Below are 9,519 nucleotides of genomic sequence, written 5' to 3' on the forward strand. Positions count from 1 at the left end.
TTTGTGGCTTTTGTTACTTACATTAATTTTACGGGTCAGTCCCTTGTTGTCACTTGTTTATCTTTAGCCTTGCGGTGCTTTTCATATTAAAATTCAAGGAAAATATTATGTGGTCATGCCTTATGAATACTTTGTTCTTGCACCTTGTTATTTAGTCGAAAATGCTTGTTGTAGTTGCCTGCAGGGGTTAGTCCGTGTTATTTGCTGATAGTGGAATGTAATAAAAACATCGTACTGTTTTCATGATGAAAACATCATTATCAAAAGAGGAGAAAATGCTGGCCTCTGCAAGCTGGAGAAGAGCAAACGCTGATAATTCACGCGAAGAACAGAGCTTACAGAAAGAAAAGCGTCGGCTTCTCAAACAGTTCGAAGCTGAAACTGGTCAGCTCAAAGCCGCGCGAAATCGGTTTGAATTGCAGTACAAAACAGGACGGAAAACGTCCTTTACTTTACCACCTCTCCGGTACGAAAGCAGCGCTCGTTTGAGGCTTCCTAAGAGATCGGTTGAAAGGAGGGATTCCTTTGGGAGTTCGAAGTCGCTGCCTTCTTTACCGAGTTCAGAAGACTCTTTGTCTACAGTGGCTGCCAGCGATACAAGATTACGATCAAGAAGTGTTAGCAGTGCCGCTGATTCTCACTCTGCAGGAGCAGTTAATAATCGTAATGATGTGGCTGAAAAAATTGTTATAACATACCGACGACGCACACAATCTTACGCTGGATTTCCGAATACATAAACGCGTATGTCATGTGACCAGTTTCAACCACACAGCTTCGATAATAAGGACAGTTATGCATTTCTGAGCGTCTTGTTTAAATACCGCACAGTCAGTTAAGTAGAAAAAGAAGCAGAGTATAAAATAAGAATTTCTCTTGGGGTGAGTGTCCACGGATGATACCGCATTGCTTGAAAACAAGCTAGAAAATTAAGAACGTTCGAGGACCTTGGAGGTTGAAGAACCTCTTAGGGATATGTACTCCGTTTAGAAATCAATTATGGGCGAACATACTGAAATGTAGCAACTAGATTTTATCATTCTTTTGTGTAAACACAATACGTAGTTTGGCTTTTAGCCTGCGGCAAACTAACTGCTACTTAACACTCACTGATTTGCTTGTCCTATAGCCGACGTAATCAAAGCATGAACTCATAAATGCCGTTATCCCCTTGTGTTGAAGGATTACACAATGTTTCTGTGATCTACACCTCTTTTTAATATACACACACTGACAGGCAGATCATTTTGTTTCACTTTATTAAACTGGTCGGCATAACAATGACAAACATACACAATGACCGCTCTCACTGTTATTCTGCAGATGACAGTTTAAAGTGCAACTAGCACTTAATTAACACTTGGATTAAAACGAATTTTGAAACACGTTCCGCAGCTAAAAACGTTCATATGCATTATGGGAATTATGATCACTACATTTATATGTTAATACGCTGATTAAAATTATCTTTACACCAAGGGCTTGACAATTGAAATATAAACCACAGAATTGGTCAGACTGTAGAGATAGTAAATTGGGAGACCAGTTTCACGCCTACCTAACAGCTCAGGCACAAAATGCTGTCCCTAGAAGTTTTGTTTCTTTTAACATACCAAGCCTACCAAAACTCGAACGCACTCTTTAATCTACGATTACTACTAGTTCTTATAATATTGAAGGAGATACTTTTTTTTTTTTATAGATTTCCTGTTTACCCGCAAGCTACAATCAAATTGTTTATGTTTGACTTAGCTTAAAGTAAACAAGATTTTTCCAATATCCATGTCTCACTTAAGTAGGCAAAACACTCCTGGCAGTCCTAGCATTCTCAAGTTGATTGTCTAAAATAAATTCAAAATCATGTATTGTAATGTTTGCATAATAGTAATCATACAGGTGTTTCATAATGTTAACTGAACAAGGATCATAACCAATTTATCTTGACCCAAAATGCACTGCTGACTCATATACATAATTATATTGTCAATTTTGGACTGATTGGTAAATATGGTGAACTCTCATTTAATGATTTCATTTTGAAACAGACAGTTGTTATTCTTTGACACTACATCATGTATAAGTTAATATGATAACAATGTTCTAATTCCAGTCAAAATTAATAATCATCCATTTTAAAATTTATAAGCTGTCTGTGTTAACAACCTGTTATTTGATTTTTGTATTTCTTTTCTATTTCGATTAGCCTGGCCTCGAGCCCTGGTTGGGAACATTGTATTGTGTTCTTGAGCAAGACACTTAACTCTCACAGTGCCTCTTTCCACTCAAGTGTATAAATAAGTACTGGCAAATTAAATATTGCGGGGTAACCCCGCGATGGACTAGTATCCCATCCAGGGGGGAGTAGAAATACTCCTAATCACTTCATGCTACAGAAACCGGGATAAGCTCCGATCTGATGGGCTCATATGCAGACTTTACTTCCACTTCGGAGTTGCTGTTTGCCTCTTTTAGAACGAATGCTCGTGCAAAACATTTCACATGAAAATGACTTGATTTTCAAGAGAATGAACGTACAGGTGACCTGCATTTTCATACGAATAGTTTTGCACAAAGACTCGTTTTGTCACAGAGGCAAAAGTCAACTATTCATCCATGAGCTGGCTTACGTAGCCTTTGATTGGTGAATTTAGGCAGTTGAAATTGTCCTTGGAGCGTTTCTCAATTGAGTGTCGTAAAACCAAAACCAAAATAATAACTCTAGTCAATAACAAAGGACACAAACAATCCAATGAACCAATCAAAACTCGAAATAATTTCATGCGGCTGATGCGAAGTACGAGAAAGCATGTAACCGCGAGTCACGATCGTTGTTGTTTTACTTCTGATGGGACGACAAAGTAGCGCGAGTTTCCCAAGCCAGTCATGTAGTATGGTAACGCAGACAAAAGCAAACGCGAATCACTTTTGACACTCAAGTGAAAACCGCTCGATTTACTCTGGTATTTGAGGAGCTTTTTATCGCCACGTCTTTTCTGCTTAAGTTGAAGAAAAAGAAAGAAAACCCCTGTACGCGGTCGGGGAACTTGGTAAGCGTCAACTCACATACTTCCTCATGGATTCCTATCACTTTACGAGCATTTTTTTTGTTTGACAGCATCAATTACGATTCTTAATTGGTTTCCCTTCATTTACGATAGGACGATGGTGAACTTTTGGGTTCATGTAAATATATTCAGAGCCTGAAGTTATAAACATGCACCTGTTGAAGCTATCAGCAGTATCAATGAGTATGTACAGAACCTTAAGTTATACTTTAAACCTTGTTCCATGTCGAATAACGTTCACATAGGCATTAAGCTCTACCTTTACAATTATTTTCCGTTATCTTGAGCTTAAACTTAAATAAGAGAAAGCGTTTTTTAGGCTAACGCTTCAGGCAGAGTCATCCATAGACACGTTACCCGGGTGCTCGTTAACAGGCAGCAAGCAGCGTCTATCGTCATCGTTATGGCTTTCGTCTTCTCTTGCACTCGCATCGCCTTCACTATTTCCAGTGACAACAAGAAGATACAAAATAACACCTACTAGAACGACCAGAACACATGAATTGACACACATCACAACCCAGACGAATGCAACTTTGTAGGAGCTGTCCAAAGCCGAAAACCTCACTAGCATAAAAGACATGGACAACACGAACAACACCAGGGGCTCGAAAAAATTCTCTTGGGCCCATCGGTTAATGGACCGTTTGTTATAGGGCTCTAAACATAGGTAAGGAATGGCTGAAATCATAAGTATCAGCCAAACCACAAACGTTTGCAAAGAAGAGGAAGAAGAAATCATAGACAACGCTATGGCGAGTAGCAAGCGTCGAAGAAGCATGAAAATCTCGAAGAAGTGCTGGTACTTTGGTTTGTAGGGTAAATAAGCAGGACCAAGCCAAGCATCAAGTTTCTGGCGATCTTCAGGACTCATGATGTCTCTCTTTCGAAAGGAAACAACCATCAGATAAACGAGAAGCAAGGGAAACCCAATAAGATAAAAAACAACAGAGACGACACCAAGGGCTGACAGTGTCTTATAAGTGTGAGAGGTGCATTCAATCCAGGGAAAGTTTGGCATGTAAAGAACATCACGGTCATTGTGGCATGGGCGTAGAATGGAGAGAGTTTGCTTGACAATGGGAAAGTAACTGAAGTTAAGGCAAAAGAAGGCACTTTGACGACATTTGAAATGAACGTTTTCCATGCGTCGCTGGTGTGGACGGAACCTGTCGTAAATCATCAAGATGATGAAATACAAACCTATCATTGCCATACAGGCAACTGGAAGAAGAAGCAGAAAAGCAAACTTACCAACGGGAGTGAAAAAGGAAGGTAAGTCGCAGGAAAGCGAAGGAAAATAAAGGTTCCAGTAGCTACTCAAGTACGTCTGAGCCACTACGACTTTTTTTAGGCCAAACATTGACACTGGATATCATAAAATCCATGGTTTGGATATAAAACACTGTGATGTTGATGAGAGATTGGGCAACTTTTCCTCTACTGGTCATACACAGCACAAAGACCACCAGATTTAATTTGAAAACCCACGCTGGCAGTAATTCCAACAACATCAAGGTTAACATTAACAGAAAATGAGCTCCCGTAACTGCAAACCATTTGATTGGTTTCAGCTTGAAGTAAAAATATGACCAAAGTAAAGCAAGGAATGACACAGCAAAGGAAGGAATAAACAGATAGTAGTAAATTAGGTCGCCCTTAGCACATTTGAAGCACAGTCCACCAAGTTTATAATATCCGTCTTGACAACGAGAGCAAAACCTGTCCGTGTTTCCTTGATGACAGATGCAGGATTGATTGCATGTTGTGATCAGTGATGATACTGAAGGTCTGTAGTGGGACGAGTTTGTGTGTTTTGGTGTTGTTTCGAGGCGACATGTGCAGGAATCTGATGGATTACATGCAGCTGACACTGGGCACTTGGCCAGATGGGTGGCATTGTTAGGAGTGGGTGAGGGCCAGTAGCCACCTCGCAATGTCATGATGTTTGGGTGGAGATCATTTGATTCAGTGAAGCCAAACTGAGGGCACGTCCCACCATCCATGCATTTCTTGCACAGTCCGCTATCTCCGTAGAAACCTGTATCGCAGACGCAATGCTTGTAGTCGTAAAATGTTGGATCCAGTCGGATGCGGCCATTGCTTATTGTGAGCCGTCCTTCAGGACAAGTGAAATTATCTGCTTGAGGTGGTGTGAACATTCTTGAAAAGTCAGGACGAAAGACGGGCGACGATGCTCTAGTTGCTTCTCGCATAGAAGGATTTCCAGAAATATCCAAATATTGTAGGAACATGAGATCTCGGATCCCTACTGGAAGGCTTCCAGACAGGTTATTCGAGGAGATGTCAAAATAAGTCAGGATGGATGTGTCGACAAAAATATCCGGTATCTCTCCATAAAACCTGTTTTTATGTAAATCGCAGGTAGTCATGCGGTCAAAGTAGAACAAGTCTGCGGGCAAAGGACTTTCTATGTCACAATTGCTCAAATTTAAAACTAATGGACCTCCCTTGACAAGAATTTCCATAAAGCTTGTCAATTCAATGTTCAAATTTCTATTTCCTGCCAGCGAAACGTACGATTTAGCTCCTCCGCTGACATTTTTTGACCACGGCTTCCCATTGTTAATAGAAGAAAACTTGTTTTGCGACAAATCGATCATTCCAATATTTGGAAAAAGAAGCAACTGACCTGGGATATCCCCTGTCAGTTGATTGTTTGCCACGTTTAGCTGTACAAGGCTGTTATTTTCCGGAATTTTTTGAGGAAATTGGCCCGAAATGTTGTTTCCAGGAAGGACGAGAGTTGATAATTTTGCTGGCAGCATTGAAGGCATTTCGCCAATTAATTTGACCCCAGACATAAACAAAATACTCAACGAGGAATTCGAAAATAAGTCACTTAGATTGCCATGCATCATACCAGGTGTGTTTCGGAGGTCCAGATAGTAGAGCTTTTTTAATCTAGGAATGCTTCTTGGAATTTGTCCAGTTAGGTTATTTCCTCCAAGACACAGTAATCGTAGCTCTGTCATGTTTCCTATGTCGTCTGGCAAACGACCAGTGAACCCCTCACCGCGCATGGTGCATCCCAGGAAGTTCTGTAGATTTCCCAGCTTGACGATTTCTTCAAGAATATCTCCTGAAATAGAGGCTGCGTTGAGCGCGACGGTGAGTAGTCTACTCATATTTCCAAACAAAAAGTCGCCAATGCGTCCCCTCAGTCTTGGATTACCAGGAGTGCACAATGCCATCAAGTTCCGGATCTTCCACAAATTTGAGGGAAGAGAACCATCCAAGTTGTTGTAAGCCAACACAATACTTTTAACGTATGTGTTGTTGTGGCAGGTGATACCATACCAGGTACAGTGAGCTGTTGAATTATTCCACGCGGTCTTGTTGTACCACTGCTGGCCGTTTGTTGCTGTGTAAATGTCGAGGAGAACTTCCCTTTCTTGGTCGGGTGTAAAAGTCTTATCGTAGGTGACAATGGGAAACTCGCCTTGTCTATAAACGCGTTTTAAGCAATCGTAACCCTCGTTGGCAACGAAGGCTTGCCAATCTGAAAGGAGATAATTTTTTATTACTCAGTGTTGATCTCTAGCTAATCTAAAATGTTTACGGGGATTTGAGAGACTTCGCGTAGGGGCACCTAGCATTTTGTTTCAATTGGTGTTAGGAAAACATGTACGTTTCTGCTATCCATATGGATGGACGAAATTTGGTTCATAAATGTATTAAAGGACCTACGCCACGGTTTGAGCATCTTGCAGAAATTAGGCTAAATTTTTCAAATTCGGAATCTTCTCCATCCTTAACAATTCTTAACCATCCTTGTTCCTTTATGATTCATTATTAGCTCTTTGATGTTTTTCTATTTTAGTAAAAATACTATTTTCAAGTTTCCTTCAATTTAAAGTTCATTTTCAGCACGTGGCCAAAATGATTCAAAATGCCTTGACTGAGCTCCTTTAAGTAACAATTCTTTATACACAAGGCAATCATGAAATCAGCGGCACCAGACGGCGATCTTTTTTTCTGTTCATTCCAGAGGTCACGAACCAATTCTAGTATAACGTAACGTGCACGTGTAGTCCAAGAATAGCATCGAGCTAAAGTCTCTTTTGATACAAATTTCTTTTGCATTTTCTCCTTCAATCGAGCAAGCAGTGTCGAAACCATATTCTTTTGCAAGTTTACATTATTATTCCTTGGTAGTCTGACGTTAATGGTAGTTACGCCTTCTTCCATAAAAACTAAGTTCTTTACAAGCTCAGATCAGAAATTAATTCAAAAACATGATGAAAGGTGCGTTTTGAAATATGCTGAATTAAAAGAACTATGAACCTTTGTATAAATAGCGCCTAAATTTGAATAAGAATACTTCCTTGACATCCTAAGCCTCACATTCATGTGAAAAATCCTTTGTCTGGAAACATAAGTACAAGGTAAAGGATTTACGAAGTATTGTATTGGCTACTAAGGTCACTGTACACAATTAAATATTGTTTCTTCTAGGTAATTTCTATCTGTATTTATTTTTCCTATATCATTGTAAACCATCTTACGTTAAGTGGTTTTTCTGTAAATAGTGTGCGATAATACAAAAACTGAAACTGAAACTAGATTGTTATTCAAATTCAGGCGCCCATTCTGAAAGGGTTTATATCAGTCTACATGCGGTGACAATATGTATATTTGAACAAAAGTGAACAAAGTTTACGAGCACGTCCGCTTACGGAAATGAATAAATACAGAGTTTGTATGGGAGTTCAGACCGGGCTTTGTGAAGTAGGGATGTCCGCTTCCCGGAGTTCCCCGTTTAAGAGAGCTTCCATTGTATTTGTACAGTGACAATGTTTGTGCGAATGTGAACAAAGTTTTTTTTTTTTTCCGGCTAAATGGATTGCTTGACTTGTCAAGAAGAGAACAACCGAAAAAATAATCCAAAATAGAAAGGCAGGCAATTCCATGAAAGGTAACGTAAATAAGGGTTATATAAACCAAATATGCGATAATTTTGGTTTAGCAAGTCAAATTATGTTTGATCCGAATGGCCGTTGTTTTCTGTGTCGCTACTTTGGGATTTGCTATCAACCACGAAATTTTATCGCTACGGGGATTCGTTACTTTCGGACCTTTGCTGTAAAGCTGCTAATAGGAGGAACGTTAACTGAGTTCGAGAACCTCACACGCCGTGATCTTGATCATGATCGAACACGGAAAATTGCATATTGTAAAACGCAGACTGCGGACTGTAGACTGCAGACTAGCCGACCTGGGGGAATATGCAGACTGACGGTAAAATGTAGACTGGATATCGTTTTGCTTCCGATATCAAGAGCTTAAACTGTAAACAGACTAACCTAGCTGTCATTTACGCTAATCGGAGTGTAGTCCGTGCTCCCTGAATATCAATCAGATTAGCCCAAATAATACTCTGGTCATCAGTTTGCAGTCCGCAGTCAGACGGTCTTCACTTTACACTGACCGCTTCAAGAACAGCACAATCTTGGGACATCTCAAAGCTAAAATTGCATTGTTGCCACACGAGAAAACAGCGGAGAGCCCAGCTAAATTAGTAACCACAAACAACATCCAACTTTCGTGATGGTTCGGTTGGTGATGATGTCCGGCGAAGGCTTCCGATAGCATAAAGTTGATTCGATAATTAACTCGCGGTTTGAATATCCGAAAATTTAAGTTTTTGAACCTCCGAGGCGAAATGAACTTTTCCCATATGATTTCACTCACCGTAGGTTTCTCGGGGCCCCAATGATAACTCTCCGGAGGAAAGCTGAACACGCATACTCAGAAGAATCAGTGTCTGAAGCAGCCTCATCCCAAGCAGATACAAAATAGGAACACTCGTCATAGCAACTCTATAAACTGAGTCACGAACTTTGAAGTTGTTAACCTTACATGTAAAAGCAAGTTTTGATGTATCCGCATAGTGTGTTTTTATCTATTTCAGAAGCATATCACCCGCTATTCGTAATGGTTGACTGCCGGCCAATGAAAGTGCCTCTAGTAATAACTTGAAAAGCTTTATTATGCATTAGTATAAACCTATTAGCGTTTAGTATATACCACACAAGGTGAATAGTGCTTTTCGCGCGCTCTGATTGGTTAACTCGGAGGTGATTACTATTCACCTCCGAGCAGCCGGCGCGAGAGATTTTAAAATTTCCGGCCGCTCGTCAGACATAAAATGTTTTGGTCCGCTACTTATTCAGCTTGTGTGGTATATACTAAAACAATAATTCACCTCAGTGTCGGTGAAAGTGATGGATATTTACCTCCACTTCGGTGAATAATTGTTAAATATTCCCAATGCGGCTCTCTGATTGGCTACGCTACTCAAGTATCTATTCCGCTGTGAGGAGGGATTCTGACAAGCTCTTGTTTACCTCAGCAAACATTTAATTTTTCTTCAAATCTCTTAACTCCCTGCTATGAAACAGCCAAAGAATTCGCTTCATTTGCCGAAACC

General features: G+C 40.2%; 1 pseudogene across 1 annotated transcript; it reads right to left on the reverse strand.

Annotated features, from left to right (window-relative positions):
* Positions 1-1,242: 1,242 nt before the first annotated feature.
* On the reverse strand, positions 1,243-9,049 carry LOC110062375 (uncharacterized; annotated as a pseudogene). Its single transcript, XR_016206287.1, has 2 exons — positions 8,781-9,049; positions 1,243-6,588 (listed from the first exon to the last, which is right to left on the reverse strand). The product of XR_016206287.1 is annotated as an uncharacterized LOC110062375 (transcript).
* Positions 9,050-9,519: the final 470 nt, after the last annotated feature.

Source organism: Orbicella faveolata, unplaced genomic scaffold (genome assembly GCF_042242905.1).
Source record: "Orbicella faveolata isolate gen_17 unplaced genomic scaffold, um_ofav_v1 contig_14, whole genome shotgun sequence".
In the NCBI taxonomy this organism is placed as follows: Eukaryota; Metazoa; Cnidaria; class Anthozoa; order Scleractinia; family Merulinidae; genus Orbicella; species Orbicella faveolata.